The following is a 21,584-nucleotide window of genomic DNA, read 5'->3' as shown; positions in this document are numbered from 1 at the left end:
ACCAAAAGGTGAATGGATAAACAAGTGCGATTTATACTGAGTGGAAGAAGCTAGACGAACAGGAATTCATCTTGTAAGATTCCACTTATATGAAATTCTAGAAAATGCAGACTCATTTATAGTGACAGGAAGCAGGTCAGTGGTTGCCTGGGGATGAAGGTGGGTTGGAAGGGATGGGAAAAGGGGTTATAAAAGAGCACGAGGAAACTTTGGGGTGATGGATGTGCTCCCTGTTTTGATTATGGTGATGGATTTATGGTTGTATATATACATAGGTCAAAACTCATCAAAGTGTACGTTTTAATTGTGTGCAGTTTACTGTATGCCTGTTTGATCTCACTAAAACAAACAAACAAACAAACAAACAAACAAACTCCACACAAGCCCAGTATGCTTTACTGATACTATCTAGGAAATGAACCAAGGCTCAGGAGGATTTTTTGTTTGTTGTTTTACTAAGTAAGGGAGGAGTTGATCATCTGGAATAAGTTAAGGCTTTTTTTTTTTTTTAATGTTTGTTTATTTTTGAGAGAGAGAGAGAGAGTGAGCAGGGGAGGAGCAGAGAGAGAGGGAGACACAGAATCAGAAGCAGGTTCTAGTCTCAGCTGTCAGCACAGATCCTGACATGGGGCTCGAACCCACAAACCATGAGATTATGACCTGAGCCAAAGTCAAGACACTCAACTGACTGAGCCACCCAGATGCCCTGGAATAAGTTAAGGCTCTGAATGCTTAGGATACACTCACATGAAACCTTTGAGATGATAATTTAGATTTATAAATGTTGATGTCTTCTCCTAGGAAGATACCACCAGCCTTTTTATCTTTTGGTCAGAATCCTTTGGAAGGGGCTTATGTACTTTTATAGAATTCCAAATTCTCAATTGGGAAGAGTTAATGAATAAGTGAATAAAACTACCTTTGCTCACCAGTAGAATTAATTACCATGTAGTTAATGAGCACTGAAAGAGGAGGGGCGCCCAGTCGGTTAAGTGTCCGACTTCAGCTCAGGTCATGATCTCACGGCTTGTGAGTTGAAGCCCTGCGCAGAGCCTGCTTCAGATCCTCTGTCTGCTTCTCTCTATGCCCCTCCCTGCCCCCAAATAAATAAACTTAGAAAGAAAGAAAGAAAGAAAGAAAGAAAGAAAGAAAGAAAGAAAGAAAGAAAGAAAGAAGCACTGGAAGAAGAGCTGGTGAGCTTGGACAAATGGCTCAAGCAGCTCTCAGGTTTGGCTGGTTAGCTATAAAGTTAGAATGAGGTACCTGAGGACAGTGGGAGGCAGAATTACCTAGAGGTCAAAGTCAGGTTTGAAGAGTCAGACTGGGACTGAAGTTCCAGCTCTGCCCCTTACCGGCTGTGTGACTTTGGGCAAATGCCACGCCTTTAGTAATCCCTGGTTTCTTCTTCCACTGCAACTTCTCTGTCATCATTGTCCCCACCTCTACTTACCACCCTGACCACAGTGTCAGCATGTTGTGTGCCAGGCTCTGTGCCAAGCACTTGACACCCATGATCTCATTCAGCACTCACAAAAACCTTCTAAGGTTGTTACTATTGTTACCCTTACTTTACAAATGAGGAGACAGTGGCACAGAAATGAAGTAGCTTGACAAAGGTTATACAGTGAGTAGCAAAGCTGGTCTGACTCTAGCCCAGGGTCCAGGCTTTAAAATCATGTTTAACTGTCTCATCATCTGTAAGAGGAGAGCAATAACAGGGTTAACGTAAGGACCAGATAAGGAGGGATGTGCTTATTTATATAGTTACAGTGTATGAACTGCCTTTATAAGGTGCTACATTGTTGGGAAGTTATTGCATATTCAGTCAGCTGAGCATTGTATATGAAAGCAAAACTGTGCCTTCAACAGGATTTTATTTTCTTGTAGTGGATAGTGGAGACGGTAGGGTTTTCGTGTGTGTATGATGCCTCTGGAATTTTCTTCCTTCCCAATTGTTTGCAGTATGGCTAGACAGATGAGATAACATTTCAGTTTTCCTCCAATTGTATGTCTAAGCTCTTGCTAAATAAATCAGTTTTGATTATTATCTGTCTTCTTGGCTTCCATATTGACTGTCACAAAATGCCACCTGTTGGCCAGGGCTACTGGGTGGATTGTCATGCACCTGTTCTTTCCCAAGTAATAAGTTACCTGTGGTGATAATTATGAAAGGCATGTCAAGTCCCGAAAGGGCCCCGTGCTTTCTCCTCCCTCCCCTGTTTCCATCTTGTTTTACAACGGTACTTGTGGGATGAACACAAGGAGTGAGGTCTGCTTCCTAAGATGTTTAGTCAATAGTTCTAGACAAATGTAAATAACAGCAGGTGATCAACTATGGGACAAATGCATAGTTACTTCAAAAGGAGAGAAGACTGCAGATATTATATAACTACTACTTTGATCTTGAATTTTTTAACACAATTTATGTATCCATCAAACAATCTTTTTAATTTAAATTTAAATTAAGAAATTTGTTCAATTAAAAAAATTTAAAACGGAGGTGCCTGGGTGGCTCAGTCAGTTAAGCATCTGACTCTTTTTTTGTTTTTAAAAAAAAAATTTTTTTTTCTCAGAAAGTGGTAGTTTCTTTTTTTTTTTTTTAATGTTTATTTATTTTGGGGACAGAGAGACAGAGTGCAAGTGGGGGAGGGGCAGAGAGAGAGGGAGACACAGAATCTGAAGCAGGCTCCAGGCTCTGAGCTGTCAGCACAGAACCCGACGGGGGGCTCAAACCCATGAACTGCAAGTTCATGACCTGAGCTGAAGTCAGAAGCTTAACCGACTGAACCACCCAGGCACTCCAAGCATCTGACTCTTGATTTCAGCTCAGGTCATGATCTCATGGTCTTGAGATTGAGCCCTGAGTTGGGCTCTGCACTGAGTGTGGACCCTGCTTGGGATTCTCTCTCTCCTCTCTCTCTCTGCCCTCTCTCAAAATAAATAAACATTAAAAATTGATTATTATTATTTGTTTATTAAAAAAAATTTAATGTTTATTTATTTTTGACAGAGACAGAGCATGAGCGGGGGAGGGGCAGAGAGAGAGGGAGACACAGAATCCCAAGCAGGCTCCAGGCTCTGAGCTGTCAGCACAGAGCCCGACGCGGGGCTCGAACTCACACACCGTGAGATCACGACCTGAGCTGAAGTCGGACGCTTAACCGACTGAGCCACTCAGACGCCCCCTCCCCAAAATTTTTTAAATGAATACATGAATACATCCTCATAAAAAGTAGAAAAACAGGGGTGCCTGGTGGCTCAGTCAGTTAAGCATTCAACTTTTCAAAAAATTTTTGTAACATTTATTTATTATTACCATTTTTTAAATGTTTATTTATAATTAAGAGACAGAGAGAGACAGAGCATGGGAGGGGCAGAGAGAGGGGGAGACACAGAATCCGAAGCAGGCCCCAGGCTCTGAGCTGTCAGCACAGAGCCTCACGTGGGGATCGAACCCACGAACCGTGAGATCATGACCTGAGGTGAAGTCAGTCACTTACCTCACTAAGCCACCCATGTGCCCCTCGTTTTGTAACTTTTTAAACTAAATGGTATGTTTTAACCTTCCTATATCTCTCTATATAGATCTACCACATTTTTTTTTTTACCGTGTTTTTCTTTTTTTTAAGTGCTGTTTGGGACTCCCGAAATACTGGTTTATTTAGCCGTTCCCCGATTGATGGGTGTATTAGCTTCCTGTTGTTATACTAACAAATCATCGCCAACTTAGTGGCTTAAAACAACACAAATTTATTCTTACATTTACTCTTACGTTTCTGGAAACCGGAAGTCCAAAATGAGTCTCACCGGGTTCAAGTCCGCTGTTGGTACGTCTAGTTCCTTCTGCGGGTTCTAGGGGAGAATCTGTTCCCTGGCCTTGACCACAACTTCTAGTGGCTCCTTCCTCCGTCTTCAGAGTGTGTCAGTCTGGTCTCTGGCCTGTCATCACAGGTCTTGTTTAATGGGCTCCTCCAGCATCCCTTTTGTAAGGACCTTTGGAGTCCCCTTCCCCCCCAGATAATCCAGGGTAATCTCTCCATCTCAAGATCCTTAATTTAATCACATTTGCAGAATCCCTTTTGCCGTCCAACATCACGTTTACGGGTTCTGGGGATTAGGACTTAAATATCTCAGTTAGGGAGCATTATTCAGGTTACCACAATGGGTATTTTGGTTGTTTTCAGTTTTTCACTATGAAAATTGGTCCTTCAGTACCTACCTTGCATGTCTGTTGTGCACATGTTGGAATATTTCTCTCGAGTGGCTCCTGAGAAGTAGAATTGCTGGGTCATAGGTGACCATTTTAAGTTTTATTTATTTATCTTTTTAATTTTTTTTTAACGTTTATTTATTTTTGAGACAGGGAGAGACAGCATGAACGGGGGAGGGTCTGAGAGAGAGGGAGACACAGAATCTGAAACAGGCTCCAGGCTCTGACCTGTCAGCACAGAGCCCGACGCGGGGCTCGAACTCACGGACTGCAAGATCATGACCTGAGCCGAAGTCGGCCACTTAACCGACTGAGCCACCCAGGCGCCCCTTTTTTAAGTTTTAATCGATATTGCCAAATTGCTTTCCAAAGTGACTGTTTTAGTTTATACTCGTGAGTGACAGTGTTTGTTAGGACCCCTTTTCCTTACACCCTCATAGAGATTATTTTAGAACTCATGGATTTGCTTGATTTTATTATTTGCTTCAGCCAATGGCTTTTGCTCTGTAAGAGGAAGCCAGTAGATGTAATTGGGTACCTGGGAATGCATGGTGAACCATGGTCAGCTGAAAGAAGCCAGAGTGTTCTGTTAGTGCTGCCTCGCTGTTATCCCTTCGCTTCAGAGGACCTCTCTTGTGGCTTGATCTTCCTTGTCTTCTGACATCCACTCGTTTTGGTCAGTAATCCAGTTAATCAGACCATGTGCATATTTAGGCAGGACAGAGCAACTTCTTATTTTGATGATCTGGGGATGCTGCCAGAGGCCAGCATTGCCAGGGAGCTGCCCGCTCTGGGAAGAGACACCCTGGCCCCTGAAGTGTGTTCTTAGTGCATGGTAGTTGTTAGGTAGACTGTTTCGACTCAGATTGTCTTAAACTTTTCTTTTATGTGCAGCTACTTCTCTCTCCTTTTCTTTTTTTTAAGCTGTATGAAAAGGGGCTCCTGGGTGGCTCAGTCGGTTGTGTCCGACTTCGGCTCAGGTCATGATCTCATGGCTCATGGGTTCGAGCCCCATATCGGGCTCTGTGCTGACAGCTCAGAGCCTGGAGCCTGCTTTGGATTCTGTGTCTCCCTCTCTCTCTGCCCTTCCCCTGCTTGGATTGTCTGTCTCTCTCTCTCTCTCAAAAATAAATAAATGTTAAAAATTTTAAAAACAAATAAACTATGAAAAATACTTGATATTAACTTTTAATTTAATTTCATTAATTGATTGTATTTTTATGTTATGCAAAACTTTTTTTTTTTTAATTTTTTTTTTCAACGTTTATTTATTTTTGGGACAGAGAGAGACAGAGCATGAACGGGAGAGGGGCAGAGAGAGAGGGAGACACAGAATCGGAAGCAGGCTCCAGGCTCTGAGCCATCAGCCCAGAGCCTGACGCGGGGCTCGAACTCACGGAGCGCGAGATCGTGACCTGGCTGAAGTCGGACGCTTAACCGACTGCGCCACCCAGGCGCCCCTATGCAAAACTTTTTTGCTTGTAAAGAAGTAAAAAATAAGTGTTGTAAACAGAGAAAGACCCATATGTGTAAAAGAGAAAAGTAGTATCCTTTGATTGTACCATCCAGAAATAGTCATATTAATTAATTTTTTACTATTTCCTTCAGTTCACATTTTTATATATAAACAAAATTGAGATTATATACTATACACAGTTTTGTATCCTTTAATCACTTATTGGGAGCAGTTTTGTCAAATTAGACTTAAAAACATACATTTTTTCTGTGTATTTACTTTTTACTGAATTTGTTAATGTTACAGAGTTCTTGCACTCCCAAACTGTGGCTGAGAATTTAGAGAAAGAAATGATACATGGACAGCCTCACCCACCCATCATATAGTATATTAAAACTTGATTCATGTACATTTTTATAATTTCAAAATAAAAACATAATTTTTGGGGGGCGCCTGTGTGGCTCAGTTGGTTGAGCATCCGACTTCGGCTCAGGTCATGATCTCACGGTTCGTGGGTTCGAGCGTCGGGCTCTGTGCTGACAGCTCAGAGCCTGGAGCCTGCTTCGGATTCTGTGTCTCCCTCTCTCTGTGCCCCGTCCCCGCTCATACTCTGTCTCTCTCTCCCTCAAGAATAAATAAAACATTAAAAAAAAAATTTAAAAACATAATTTTTTTTAGGGACACCTGGGTGGCTCAGTTGGTTAAGTGTCCAACTTCAGCTCAGGTCATGATCTCATGGTTTATGAGTTCAAGCCTTGCATCGCGGAACCTGACTGGGACTCTCATTCTCTCCCTCTCTCTCTCAAAATAAATAAATAAACTTAAAAATAAAAACTTTATTTATTTATTTATTATTGTTATTTTTTTTTTTAAATTTTTTTTTTTTTTTCAACGTTTATTTATTTTTGGGACAGAGAGAGACAGAGCATGAACGAGGGAGGGGCAGAGAGAGAGGGAGACACAGAATCGGAAACAGGCTCCAGGCTCTGAGCCATCAGCCCAGAGCCTGACGCGGGGCTCGAACTCACGGACCGTGAGATCGTGACCTGGCTGAAGTCGGACGCTTAACCGACTGCGCCACCCAGGCGCCCCTATTATTGTTATTTTTTAAAGTAATCTCTACACCCAACGTGGGGCTTGAACACATGATCCTGAGATCAAGAATTGAATGTTCTACCAACTGAGCTAGCCCGGTGCTGCCTAAAGACATAATTTTTAATGGCTACATAGTAATTTATAAGCATAATTTTAATGGCTACATAGTAATTTATTGATGTACTATAGTTGTACCTTACTGCTTTCTCCTCACATCTGCTATTTTTTTTTTTAAGTTTATTTATTTATTTATTTATTTAATCTCTACACCTATTGTGGGGCTTGAACTCACGACCCTGATCAAGAGTGATCAAGAATCACATATTCTTCCAGCTGAGCCAGCCAGGCTCCCCACATCTGTTATTAAAAAAAATTTTTTTGGGGGCGCCTGGGTGGCTCAGTCGGTTAAGCATCCGACTTCAGCTCAGGTCACGATCTCGCGGTCCGTGAGTTCCAGCCCCGCGTCGGGCTCTGGGCTGATGGCTCAGAGCCTGGAGCCTGCTTCCGATTCTGTGTCTCCCTCTCTCTCTGTCCCTCCCCCGTTCATGCTCTGCCTCTCTCTGTCTCAAAAATAAATAAACGTTAAAAAAAAATTTTTTTTAACGTTTATTTTTATTTTATGTATTTTTAAATTTTTAAAATGTTTTATTTATTTCTGAGAGAGAGAGAGAGAGAGACAGAATATGAGCGGGGGAGAGGCAGAGAGAAAGGGAGACATCCCATGAAGTAGGCTCCAGGTTCTGAACTGTTACCACAGAGCCCAACGTGGGGCTTGAACCTGTGAACCACGAGATCATGACCTGAGCCAAAGTTGGACGCTTAACCGACTGAGCCACCCAGGTGCCCCTAATGTTTATTTATTTTTGAGAGAGAGAGACAGACAGACAGAGCACGAGTGGGGAAGGGACAGAGAGAGGGAGACACAGAATTGGAAGTAGGCCCTAGGCTCTAAGCTGTCAGCACAGAGCCCAGTGCGGGACTTGCACCCACGAACTGCGAGATCATGACCAGAGCCGAAGTCGGAGGCTTAATCAACTGAGCCACCCAGGAGCCCCGGCCACATCTGTTATTTTAAAGATAATTCCAGGGGCACTAGACTGGCTCAGTTGGCTAAGTGTCTGACTCTTCATTTCAGCTCAGTTCATGGTTTCATGGTTTGTGAGGTGGAGCCTCACCTTGGATAATTCCAGCTTATAGGAGGCCAAAAATGTTTTAGTGTTTATTGTTATCTGTTTGGTAAAGTTTGGTAAATTATACATTTGTAGTAATTATTAGTGTGTTTCTGCGATCCATGACTACAGGCAGTTTATAATTTAAGGGGATTTTTATAGTGCTGTATGATTCCTCTCCCGATAATGTTGAATGTTTCTGTGGAGCTTTGAGTTTATAAAGTGCTATTAAGAATAATTGTAGAATAATTAATGTTCCATGATGGGACACTTGGGGTGGACACGCTTGAATCCCTCGTGTTTCTACTGAAACCTGCGGTTGGCTGAATTACTAGGTCATAGCACAGTTTGTAGCAATTTTAGATTAACAACAAGGAGATGCGTAATTTGCAAACCATTTTATGCAAATTGTAGGTTTAGTAATGCTGATAACTACAGATGCATCATTCAAGTAGTGGTTTTACACCAACAAAATATTAACGTTTAGCGTGTATTTGTAATGGATCTTTCCTGTGTTTACTATGTTGGCTTTGTGCTTTGTAGTTTGCATTACTGATTTCAAAAGAGCAAAGACTAATATAATAGATGTAACCATTTACAGGACAGAATAGAAAATCTGGACGTCCTATCTCTGACATGGTTGCTTTTCTTACTGTTGAAATAAAATAATTAAGAATGTTAAAGGAAAAGCTGTGTCAACATATTTTCATCGAAACAGTGGTAGATAATAGAAGAAATGAAGTATTCTTGATTCTGATTCCTTTGTGATTATCTAGTTGCGGTGTAGCTCAACAACAACTACTGGTTTATTTAATGGAGAAAGGAGCAAATGATGAAAAGTAAAAACACATATGGGGGACTTTGGAGGAAGCATTTTTGGATGAGCTTATAATAAAAAAAAAAAGTTTTCCTTTCCCTCAGGAGTTCTGAACCTTAAAATAGAATCCGGGCACCATCTATAAGAGTGCAGGGGGTCTGTTAAGTAGGATGGGGAAAACTGTATCTTTATTTACTCATACCTAAGGTGAAATTCAGCATTCTCTTCAAATATGAACGTAGTCAACGAACCCCAGTGGTACTGATAGAACCTGTAACTTTGTACAACGAACACAAATCATAGCTATTTACATATCATATTATAGATGTTGAACATATCTTGAAATATTGTTTATGCTCACCATCACTTAGAAATTATGGTAAATTGGGGCGCCTGGGTGGCTCATTCGGTTAAACATCGGACTGTTGATTTCAGCTCAGGTCAGGATCTCACTGTTCGTGAGTTTGAGCCCCACGTTGGGCTCTGCGCTGGGCCTGGAGTCTGCTTAAAATTCTCTCTCTCTCTCTCTCTCTCTCTCTCTCTCTCTCTCTCCCCCTCCCTCCTTCCCTCCCTCTGCCTCTCTCCTGCTCACCTGTGCATTCTCTCTCTCTCTCTCTCTCTCAGAATAAATAAATAAATAAAAATTAAAAAAATTATGCTCATATTAGATTTTGGTATTCAGTGTACTAAGAATGAAGTTCCTGTACTGAAAGCACAAATAAAGCCTTTTGGTAACTGTATTTCAGTATGCTGTAACTGGCACTTCTAATGCTATGTATTTTATTTTACATACTTGCAAATGTTATCTGAGACGGGTCCACAGGCTTCACTGAAAGCAAGTGGTGAAGGGCCCTGAGATAGCCTCTCTTGCTCCCAGCATCTCTCCTGTTGTAGTTCAAGTTTGCTGAAGACGAGCATAGTTTTGCAACTTTCTGAAATAAAAGTGACCACATTTTTGATGCTCTTTAGTATTTTTTTGGTAGAAAATGTTATCCTACAAATTTTTCTATTACTTACTGTCTGCAAGCTATTAACTAGTAGTAGTTCTCTTGGCTAATCTGATTTTTGTCCATTTGCCCAACACGTGTCATTAAGGAAGCTGTTTTTTAAGAAAATAACATATCTGCTAAAAAAACGACAAGAAATTCTTTTGAAATAGAACAGGTTTTTTTCCCACCAGATATTTTGGGTTTTCCCCCCTCGTCTGGGGAGAACGTTTGTCGGCTGAAGTTATGTGAATAAAAATTCATTAAATAAAACTCATTAATATGTCTTATATCAGGATCTTACACTGCTAGTAAAGAACTATTTTTTGAAAAGTGTATTTATCTATTTGGGGTGCAGAGGGGTAGGGAGAGGGAGGGGGCAGAGAGAGAGAGAGAGAGAGAGAGAGAGAATCCCAAGCAGGCTCTGTGCTCCCACTCACAAATCGGATCCTGAGATCGTGACCTGAGCTGAGATCAAGAGTTGGATGCTTAACCGACTGAGCCACCCAGGTGCCCCTCTTTTTATGTTTTTAAATATAGGTATCGGACAGTACTTCTTTATATACAGAGGTCAGCAAACTATGGCCATACTTAGGGTCACATCCAGCGGTCTCTTTTTTTGTTTCATTTTAAAAAAATATTTATTTATTTTGAGAGAGAGTGTGAGCAGGGGAGGGGCAGAGAGAGAAGGAGAGAGAGAATTCTAAGCAGGCTCTTCACTGTCAGTGCAGAGCCCAATGAAGGGCTCAGTCCTACCAATCGTGAGATGGTGACCTGAGCCAAAATCAAGAGTCAGACACTCAACCGACGGAACCACCCAAGTACTCCAGTAGTCTGTTTTTATAAATAAAGCTTTATTGAGACAAAACCAGTTCATTAGTTTACATATGGTCTGTCTTCATGCCACTGTGCAGAGTTGAATGGTTGTGACAGAGACCTTATGACCAGCAAGCCTTCTGGGGATTTTCATTTATACGCTTTTCATTTCATCCTTTCATTGGTTCTGTGAAGCAGTAGAGGAGATATTATTTTAGGAAAAAAAGGCTTTGAGAAGCCAAGTCATTTGTCCAAGGTCATACAATTAGGTAGTGCTAGGGTTAGGAATCTAGTTCTGAGTGATTTTCTACTCTACCTCTGCTATTTAGGTAGCACTTGAGTTTGATAACGTGTTATCTCTGAGACAGTAGTTAATGGCTATTATTTTAAATAAGAGCTACACAGCCAGGTCTACAGGCTGCCAGAGTAATCTTCCTAAAGCACAGTTACATTGACTTTTTGCCCAGACCGTCTGTGGCTTCTAATTTCCTGCAACTAAAGTAGTAATTCAAGGTAGCTATGATTTGGTTCCATTCTACCTTTCCAACCTTTTATCTCATTACTCTCTATCTCCCCAGGAACCATATATTTCACAAGCTCACTTTCTATATTCTCTGCTACACAGTCTTGGCTTATGAGGTTCCGTCGCTCTGGGAAACCCCAACTCCAACTTTTAGAATCCTACTCTATTCTTCAAGATGCAGATCAAATGCCACTCCTCCACGAAACTTTCATGGTGCCTACAGTTAGAAGTTGTCACCCTCTCTCTGTATTTCTGTAGCACTGCCTTATAAAGTCATGTATTTGTTTGCTTGATCTCCCTTACTACATTATAATCTCTCGGAGGGCAGCTACTTCATAGTATACATCATGGTGTACCTACTAATATTGTTCAAACATTAGATGTGGATTGAACTGAATGCTAGAAAGGGTATTTAGAACAAATTTGAAAGGGTGAGATTTAATAATACCATGTGTTGAGGATACAGGTTAATGGAGAATAAGAATAGGTAATTGTTTTTGATGAACTAAAATAGTGTAGGTAAGACTTTAGGAATTTTAATTGCAGTTATGCTTTGCAATGTGTTTTTTGTTTATTTGTTTTTTATGCTTTGCACTTGAGATACGAAGAATGTTGTTAATGCTGGAATATGGATAAGCAACATGGAGTTAAAACCTTTGAATTTGTATACAGCCTAACAAATTTTGCATACAGAATAATGAATTCCTGAGGAATTTTTGAAAACAGCTACATTAGATGGAGTTAATTGAAAATACCTTGTTTTGATCATCATTCTAAAAATCTTATGAATTTGGATGAGTATTTGTTTAACTTAGTTGTTTTATGGTTAGGTAGTGAACTTGAGCACTATTTGTTTTTAAGATCTTATTTTTAAGTAACCTCTGCAACCCAACATGGGGCTTGAACTCACAACCCCGAGATCAAGAGTTGCATACTCTACCCACCAAGCCAGCCGGGTGCCCTGAACTTGAGCATTATTATATTTATTTTGAACATTTCCATGTAGAGATTTTTTTCTCCAGGGATTCCAGTGAACTTTGTCCATTTACCAGCTTTTATTGAATGACAGTGCTTGAAGACTGGAACTGTTACAAAGTTATTTTATGTAATTTAGTAAAATCTAGTTACTGATTAGCATAATAAGGCTGTTAGGCATAATTTATTTAAAACATTATAAAGCAATCTATAGGGGTGCCTGGATGGTCAGTTGGTTGAGCGTTGACTTTGACACAGGTCATGATCTCACAGTTCTTGAGTTTGAGCCCTGCATCAGGCTCTACCCTAGCAGCACAGAGCCCATTCAGATCCTCTGTCCCCCTTTCTCTCTGCCCCTTCCCTGCTGGTTCTCTCTCTCTTTCTCTCAAAATAAATAAATCAACTTTAAAAAAATTATAAAGTACTTTAAAAATTTTTAATTAAAATGTTAGAATTTTAGAAAATTTCAGGACATCTGCCTGACTCATTTGGTAGAGCATGCCACTTGATCTCAGGGTTGTGAGTTTGAGCCCCACATTGGATGTAGAGATTACTTAAAAATGAAATCTTTTAACAAAGGATTTTAGAAAATTTGCGAGACATAAGAACACGAAGAAGAAAATAAAATCACTTGTATTACTACCACCTACAGATAAGTATAGTTCATATTTTCCTCCAGACATTTTTGTATGCATGTACCCTTACAGACATCTTCTAGGCATTTAGGTTCATTGTGTATACATTTCGTGCCTTGTCCTTTTTACTTAACCTTGATGTTATTTGGGGGACATTTCTCCATTCTCAATATGGTTGAGAATGTAGTTTTTAATACCTGCATAGAATTAAAGTCTGCATGGCATTTCATTATATGAATGTGCCACGATTTATTTGTCCAATCCTCTCTTTGGGTAGTTAGTCAATTCTGTTGAAAAGTTTTAAAAGTTAGAGAAATAACCTTTATAAATAGTGAGACTCTTCTCTTTCAAGTAGGCCACACATATATAACCATCTAGGGTTATTTGCCATAAGTCAGAATGTGAGCCTTCAGAACTGTGCTCTAACTGTATACAATGATAGCAGTGTTTGTTCATTTTTATATGCATAAAGTTCATATTTCCTGTCATGTAATAGAATGCATAAATTATATGTGTGGTCTGTGGCTTCAAGGGGTGCTTTATTTAATTAAAACTTTTAGGAGAGCAACACATGGTTCAAGATTTCAAAGGTTGAAAAGGAGATTCAGGGAGTGCCTGGGTGGCTCAGTCAGCTAAGTGCTGGGTAAGGGACCAACTCTTGATTTTGGCTCAGGTCATGATCTCATGGTTTATGGGATTAAGCCCTGTGTCAGGTGTGCTGAGCACAGAGCCTACTTAGCATGTGTGTTCTCTCTCTCTCTCTCTCTCTCTCACACACACATACACACTTAAATTTTTAAAAATTAAGAAAAAAAAAAAAAGAAAATAAATTCAGGGAAAGGTCTTCCTAGCTTTGTCTCTTCAGCAGCAGCCAGGGTAGTGAGCCGGTCTGTGTCCCTCAGAGGTATCCAAGCAGATGCACAGCAGATCTGCCTCTGACCTCGACTTCTGCTGTGTCCCCTTCTTCCCTTCATTCCGCTGCAGCCACCTTGGCCTTCTGGTGTTTGTCATGAATCAGGCTGGCAGGGCCCAAAGGTTCCCTGCCTCAGGGCCTATGTTTGTCTCCCTGGACAGAATAAGCCTCCATAAGGCAACAGTCCACACAGGGGATGGTATTTTTGAAACTTTTAAAGTATGAAATAATCGGAAACTTGACGTATTAGAAAACAAAAACAGCCATATTGCCAACGGCAGCTTTAGTTCTGTTAGCAGACCAGTGGGAAAGCTTTGAAATGACTCAAATAATGAATCCTTTTAGATGCATAGTTATATGCTTAGCAGAGTTCTACAGAGTACAGATCGATACTTCGAGTACCATGTTTAAGGAAACAGAGGACTTTTAGTCCAAAGGTTCTCTGGTTGCAAGACTGTGTGGTAATTCTACATAATTGGGTGGGTGGGGGCATCCAGTGATAACTAGAACAGTTCTCCCAAATTCTGATCCTACGGATTTAGCTTTCTCTAAGTAGTTCCATTTGGTGCTGAAATGTCACCCTTCCTGCTTCTGGAGTTAAACAGATACTTACACGATAAACAAATACATGTTTTGCACAGGACTGGTTTTTATTATTATTTTTTTAGGTTTATTTGTTTTGAGAGAGAGAGTGAGTGCACACACACACACACACACACACACACAGCAGAGCGGGGGAGGGGCAGAGAGAGGGAGAGAGAGAATCAATCCCAAGCACTGTCTGTCACCTGGGAGACTGGTGCGGGGCTTGATCCTTGAACGGTGAGTTCATGACCTGAGCTGAAACCAAGAGTTGGATGCTTAACCAACTGAGCCACCCAGGTGCCTGGCACAGGACTGTTTTTGTTTTGTTTTGTTTTGTTTTGTTTTTGAATGTTTATTTATCTTGAGAGAGACAGAGAGGGCACAAGCAGGGGAGGATCAGAGAGAGAGGAGCAAGAGAATCCCAAGCAGGCTTGGTGCTGTTAGCACGGAGCCCGATGTGGAGCTCCATCTCCTGAACCATGAGATTGTGACCTGAGCCGAAACCAAGTAGGATGCTTAACCAACTGAACCACCCAGGTGCCCCAGGACTGGTTTTTAAAAGCTTTTAAAATGCTATAATTATATGGCACTTTCTTTGCCTGTTGTTTTTAGAATATCTGCATGTTAACCTGTGGGGCCATACAGAATATGGTACCCTTTGGGATTTAAAGAAGGAAAGTATACCGAGTGCGGTGTTAGATAAATAAACTGGGACCTCAAAATGCAGGAGCCTTCAGGGGATGTGTGGACACAGAGCGAGCCTAGTGGTTAATCTTTTTGGCTTTGGCATTGACACATCGAGCCAACTTTTAGCCCAGCTCTGCCACCTGTCAGAACTTCCACTTCTTGGTTATAAGATATTTTAAGCTCTTTTTCATGACTTAGACTTAATTATCACTATGTGTGATTTTCAGAAACTGATTGGTAAGACAACTGCACCTCCACCCTGAATGCTCCCAAGTGAATGTTCTTGCAGTTGGCATTTTCTCCCTCCTGCTCGCCCACAACTCCTCACCCTTGGGGTCCGCCTCCCGGTTAAATTCTCATTCCTTTCCTCTGAGCTTACTCTCCTGTCTTTTTCATCGCCTTTCGTCTTTCAGTCACTCCATGGGTGTGACAAAAATGGCTGTCCTTAGGCAACCAGTCACGTCACATCTTCAGCATTCAGAATCTTACAGTTTGTGGGGCTGAAAGGATCTTAGTATCATTTAATCCAGCTTTTTTTCAGAGGTCCTTTAACCTATTGTGGTCAGTACTAAATGATGGAGGCTTTAAAAGTACTTTGGAAAATAAATAGGTTGCATATAGAGCAGTGCTACTCACAGTTTGGTCTGCATACCATGAGCCCATAATGACAAGAGAAGTACAGAAATTGAGAGCGAAGCATTTAGAAACATAACAGTTTGGTGGGCTGATTTTGTATCTGTTGAACACAGTAAACTTGGGACTTGTAGTTTGTGTCTTTTTTTTTTTTCGCATTATTTTTGTAGTAACTTTTTAATTGTATTTTACAAAAGATTTGTTCTGCAGTGGATTAGAAAACAACAACAACAACAACAACCTGGTTCCTTACCTCAGACAGTTTGAGAAGCACTGATATAGGATATTTAACACAGTGTTTGGCACATAGTAGGCTCTCAAAAACCAATAGCTTGCTCATGTCTTCAAAGTGTGCATTTACTTTGGGTAAGGATGCTAGAAATCTGAGTAGCAGGTAAAAGAAATATTATTTTATAGAAATGAGGTGATTAAAATTGGTAATGCTGTTTTTCAAATACAAGTAATGCAGTTTTTTCCTTTTTAAACGTAGGCTGTACATTGAAGAGCGATTTATACATAGTAGAAAGCTAATTTATATTTTCACTGATTCTTGGAGATGCTTTATAACATTTAACGTGCTACCCATACCCTCAGCTCTGCAAGGTTGGGGGAACTTAAACTCTGGTAGCTAGCCATATCCATAAATATTTGACTATATTATAGCAGTACTTATATGTTATCTTCTTGGATAAGAAGAGGGAAAGATCTGTTGAAAAGCACTCAGGTTTTGTCAGCTTCCTCATGTCACTCAGCATCTGGAAAGTACATGGTTGTAATATTACTTGGCATTCCCATTTTAACGTAGTTTAGTGCCACATGCAGCGGCCCTTCATTTTCAGGAATCCGTGGCTATTCTTTGGAACTAGATTAGCATTTCCTGTTTTTTTAACTGAATCCAATGTAGTTGAGCTTATATGTGACACAATAAATACAGACTGTCAGAAGCAGTTAGCTTACCGTGGTGTTTACAGGTTTAAGGGACATGTTTTTCATACTACTCAAGATCATGAAATTGCCACTCCTTGTTTAAGGATAAAGGTCATTGACTGGGGTGCCTGGGTGGCTCAGTTCATTAAGTGTCCGAGTCTTGGTTTTGGCTCAGGTTGTGATCTTCAGGTTCATGAGATTGAGCCCCATGTCCTGCTCTGCACTGACAGTGTGGAACCTTCTTGGGATTCTCTATCTCTCTCTGCTCCTCCCCCACTAGTGAGCGCGCTTTCTCTCTCTCAAAAGAAATAAATGAACATTAAAAAAAAAAAAAAAAAAAGGTAATTGACTGAGCCAGGTGACTTTCCTGAAATGCCACCCCTTTGAAAATTCTGTCTATAAAGTTTACTTATTTATTTATTTTGAGAATCAGTGCAGAGCCCAACTCAGGGCTTGATCCCATGAACTGTGAGATCATGACCTGAGCCAAAATCAAGAGTCGGGTGCTTAACCGATCGAACCACCCAGGTGTCCCTAAAACTTCTGTTTATCATCAAAGAATCCTTAGAAACAAGGTCCTTTTGAGTTAGTAGATTTCATTTTGGCAGGTTTAAAACATTATTTGAATGTTAAGGAACCTGAATGAATTGCTTTTTGCTTGGGGATATCGTCTACCTTTTTGTGATACCATTACACATAATGTAATGGGATAAATCTTTGTCCTTGTAATTAAAAGAAATGACACATTTTATTTTTTAAAAATCCACGTGGAACATCCCTAATCTGCTTATTTAGATATAGGATAAATATTTTCTCTGTAGGGCAGGATTCCTTTGTTTTGAGCTTCATTTTTATTTGTACAGGGCTCAAATTCTTTATAATTTTTTTCTTTAATTTTTTTTAATGTTTATTTATTTTTGAGACAGAGAGAGACAGAGCATGAACAGGGAGGGTCAGAGAGAGAGGGAGACACAGAATCTGAAACAGGCCCCAGGCTCTGAGCTGTCAGCACAGAGACCGACGCGGGGCTCGAACCCACAGACTTGTGAGATCATGACCCGAGCTGAAGTCGGACGCTCAACCGACTGAGCCACCCAGGCGCCCCTCTTTATACTTTTTTAAAGTAAGCTCTGTGCTCATCATGGGGCTGGAGCTCACGACCTGGGTTGCACGCTCTAGCAGCTGAGTCAGCCAGGCGCCCCAAGGCTTAAATTCTTAACATCTGAGAAGTTTGAAACGGAACCAAGATTTGACATAACCAGCATATATCATGGTTGAAGAGTAAGGAGCTTTGCAGTGATGACTGAGAATAATAAGCTATTCAAAGTGTTGCTCCTTGGTTTTAATAGGGCCACTTAATTTATACAGTCAGGTTTCCCCCTCTTTCTGTCTCCTTTAGGAGCCAGGCTGAAGAACTTCAGAAAAAAGAACCGCTATTATTAATCCTTTCGAGTGCATATTACATTTTGGCAAATGCTGGCTGATGAGATTAAAATTACCCTTTTGCACTTTAAAAGTTACATTTCTGTAATCATGTTAGCAAGCAGGTGGGTCCTGGGGGACAGGAAATGAAGATTCTTTTAGCCAACTTTTCAAAGTTTAGAATTTATTTTGGGATTTTGCTTTGACGCATGAAAGGATCTAGTCGTAGTTTCTTAAAATAACTCAGTTTATCTATGTTCGGCAGTCACTGTTGAAACCCAAGGAAGAGGCACATTTTGGAAAATAAGAAAGACAAGTAAGAAACTGGCACTCTTTTGATTTTTTTTTTTTTTTTTTCTGAGAGAGATGATAAAAACTAAGTAGTATGTAGGTGGGTTAATAATCTCAGAGCCTCTTCTCTCAGGTAGCATGTTTAGAATTTGGGGAAACAGTATAGGTTTGATGAAATATCCATTAACTTAGGTACCTAGTAAGAATCCCTCACTTGTTCTTAAGTTGCCCCTTGACTGTAAGGAAGCCATGTGTGCCTCCTTGGAACTGTAGAACCGTCAAGATAGCATTCCTAGAGAGGTCAGCAGAGTTTTAACCTGATAATGGTGGCTGCTGGTCAGGGAGCTCTCCAGTTGGGTTCTTAGTTCTTAGGAAATCCTTCTGCTTATTTCCATAGGGTTGTCCTTCTGGGCTAAGGACAGACTTAGTCTGGTCTGGGCTAAGGCAAGGACTTTGTCCTTGTTTTGGATGTTTGTTAAGATGAAAACAGTGATGCTTCCAGCCTTTGGGCGACTTGAGATCCGGTAGGATTTCTGAAGTTTTCTTCCTTGCACATAAGGTCTTAATCATGACCCTTGCATGTTTCTGCTGTTGAGTTTTTGAGGATCAATTAGAATTATGCTCTGTGTGTTTAAAACTCAGATTGAGAGTTGAAACAGAAAGGTTCTCCTCTGCTTCCTGTATTTTCAAGTGCCTGAATAGAACAGAGAAAATTTTTGTTACATGGCTGTGTTAAGGCGAAATCCCTGGGGGGCTCTGTGTATTTTAGTAGAGATGACCTGTATGAAGTTCAGCTCTGTACTGGGTTGGGTCATACCCACCCCCACTGCCTGTTTTCCCTCTGCATCCCTACTTGTTTCTTTATAGCTTAGAAATGTGTTTCTTTTTTTGTTTGTTTTGTTTAATTACAAAATTTTTTTATTTTGTTTTATTTTATATTTGAGAGAGAGAGACAGAGTGTAAGAGGGGGAGGGGCAGAGAGAGAGGGAGACACAAAATCCGAAGTAGGCTTCAGGCTCCCAGCTGTCAGCACAGAGCCGGACGAGAGGCTCGGACTCTGAACTGTGAGATCATGACCTGAGCCGAAGTCAGATGCTCTGCCGACTGAGCCACCCAGGCGCCCCTTAATTAAAAAAAAAATAATAATAATGTTTATTTATTTTTGAGAGAGAGAGAGAGAGAGAGAGAGACATAACATGAGCAGAGGAGGGGTAGAAAGAGAGGGAGACAGAATCCGAAGCAGGCTCCAGGCTCCAAGCTGTCAGCACAGAGCCTGATGTGGGGCTCCAACTCACAAACCACGAGATCATGACCTGAGCCAAAGTCGGACACTTAACCAACTGAGCCACCCAGGCACCCCCCCTTAATTTTTTTTAATGTTTATCCACTTTCTGAGAGAGAGACAGAGTGCAAGTGGGTGAGGGGCATAGAGAGAGGGAGACACAGAATCCGAAGCAGGCTCCAGGCTCTGAGCTGTCAGTACAGAGTCCAATGCGGGGCTTGAACCCACGAACCTCAAGATCATGACCTGAGCCGAAGTCGGTCTCTTAACCAGCGGAGTCACCCAGGTGCCCCCTTAGAAATGTTTTTTTTTTTGATTTTTTTAAAATGTTTATTTATTTTTGAGACAGAGAGAGACAGAGCATGAACGGGGGAGGGTGAGAGAGAGAGGGAGACACAGAATCCGAAACAGGCTCCAGGCTCTGAGCTGTCAGCACAGAGCCCGACGCGGGGCTCGAACTCACAAACCACGAGATCATGACCTGAGCCGAAGTCGACCGCTTAACTGACTGAGCCACCCAGGCACCCCACCTTAGAAATGTTTTTAATAGCCATGAGGGAGGCTAGGTGATGCTAACGTTTTAGTGACTTTTAAAGCCAGCTTGTCCAACTTGCCTTTGTATCTGAGTGATTATAGCTAGTTTTTTTTTCCTGTCTAGGATTTGAAATGTTAGTAAAATAGACATGAAACCTTTTCTGAGAAATCTCTAGCTTCCCGGTCCTTATAGGATTATAATGATAGTCACTTCCTTCTTAGTTTCTAAAATAAATTCACACACAATCCAGTTTATCTAAAAATATACCTTCAAACTAACACTAATATTAGATGTGTTTTTAGATCTATAAAAGATGTGGTTCTAGCCAGAAAATGTTTCATGTGCTTTTTCATGGTATAGCCCAGTTTCTTTACTCTGAAAGGGAAATGAAGTTTCAGTCTTCTGAGAAGGTGAAGAAAAATCCAGTTTTATGGTAGAAGCAATTTGGTGTTGTAAACTAGACAAATAGAGCTTTCTTCCTTCAAAAACCCTCTGCTTATAAAGGGTTTGCTAGGGCGCCTGGGTGGCTCAGTCGGTTGAGCGACCGCCTTCGGCTCAGGTCATGATCTCACGGTTTGTGAGTTCGAGCCCCACATCAGGCTCTGTGCTGACAGCTCGGAGCCTGGAGCCTGCTTCAGATTCTGTGTCTCCCTCTCTCTGACCCTCCCCCGCTCATGCTGTCTCTGTCTCAGAAATAAATAAACATTAAAAAATTAAAAAAAAAAAAGGGTTGGCTATTAAAAAAATTGAGCAAAGCTTTTGGGGTGCCTGGCTGGTTCAGTTGGTAGAGGCTGTGACTCTTGATCTTCGGGTTGTGAGTTCAACCCCATGTTAGACATAGAATTTACTTAAAAAAATAAATTGAGCAAAGCTTTTATTTTTAAAAATTTTTTATTTTTTTTTTAAATTTATTTATTTATTTTTTAAATTTTTGAGCAAGAGAGAGAAAGCACGTGTGCATGTGTGCAGGAGGGGAGGGGCGGGGGGGGGTAGAGGATCCAAAGCAGGCTCTGTACTGACAGCACAGAGCCCGATGTAGGGCTCAAACTCATCAACTGTGAGATCATGACCTGAAGTAGGACGCTGACCGACTGAGCCACCCAGGCACTCTGAGCAAAGCTTTTAGACCACAGTAAGGAAAAGCAGAGCTCTTATGTAAAGATGCCTCATTTCATGAAGAAAAAAAAGCATAGAAAAAGACCGTCTAGATTAAAGAAAAGACAGGAGGCCTCAAAGCATGGTGGAAGGGACATCACAGCTACCTAGCTTCTCATACTATTGATTAGATTCTTATTTATCAAATTGTGTTCTTGGATATTTATGAGAGACTTTCGCAGGTAGGTTAAGTTTCTGCAGCAAGGAACCATCAAAGATTTTTGGTTCTTAGTATTTGATTACAAAATGTTAAATGTTCCCAAAGTGTGTGTTTTTCTCCCATTCTTTTTTTTTTTTTAAATGTTTGTTTATTTTTGAGAGACAGATAGAGAGAGTTGAGCAGGGGAGGGGCAGAGAGGGAAACACAGAATCTGAAGCGGGCTCCAGGCTCTGAGCCATCAGCACAGAGCCTGATGTGGGGTCTGAACCCATGAACCATGAGCTCATGCATGACCTTAGCCCAAGTTGGACA

General features: G+C 41.0%; 1 protein-coding gene across 9 annotated transcripts in view; it reads left to right on the top strand.

Annotated features, from left to right (window-relative positions):
- Positions 1-21,584, top strand: part of HECTD4 (HECT domain E3 ubiquitin protein ligase 4) — a 194,082-nt gene that overhangs the window by 4,594 nt on the left and 167,904 nt on the right. The window lies entirely within an intron of this gene.

This window comes from Lynx rufus, unplaced genomic scaffold, assembly GCF_022079265.1.
Source record: "Lynx rufus isolate CCGP_SWC_20201006 ecotype Redwood Valley unplaced genomic scaffold, mLynRuf1.p SCAF_24, whole genome shotgun sequence".
Taxonomy (NCBI): Eukaryota; Metazoa; Chordata; class Mammalia; order Carnivora; family Felidae; genus Lynx; species Lynx rufus.
This window is presented reverse-complemented; position numbering and strand designations above follow the sequence as displayed.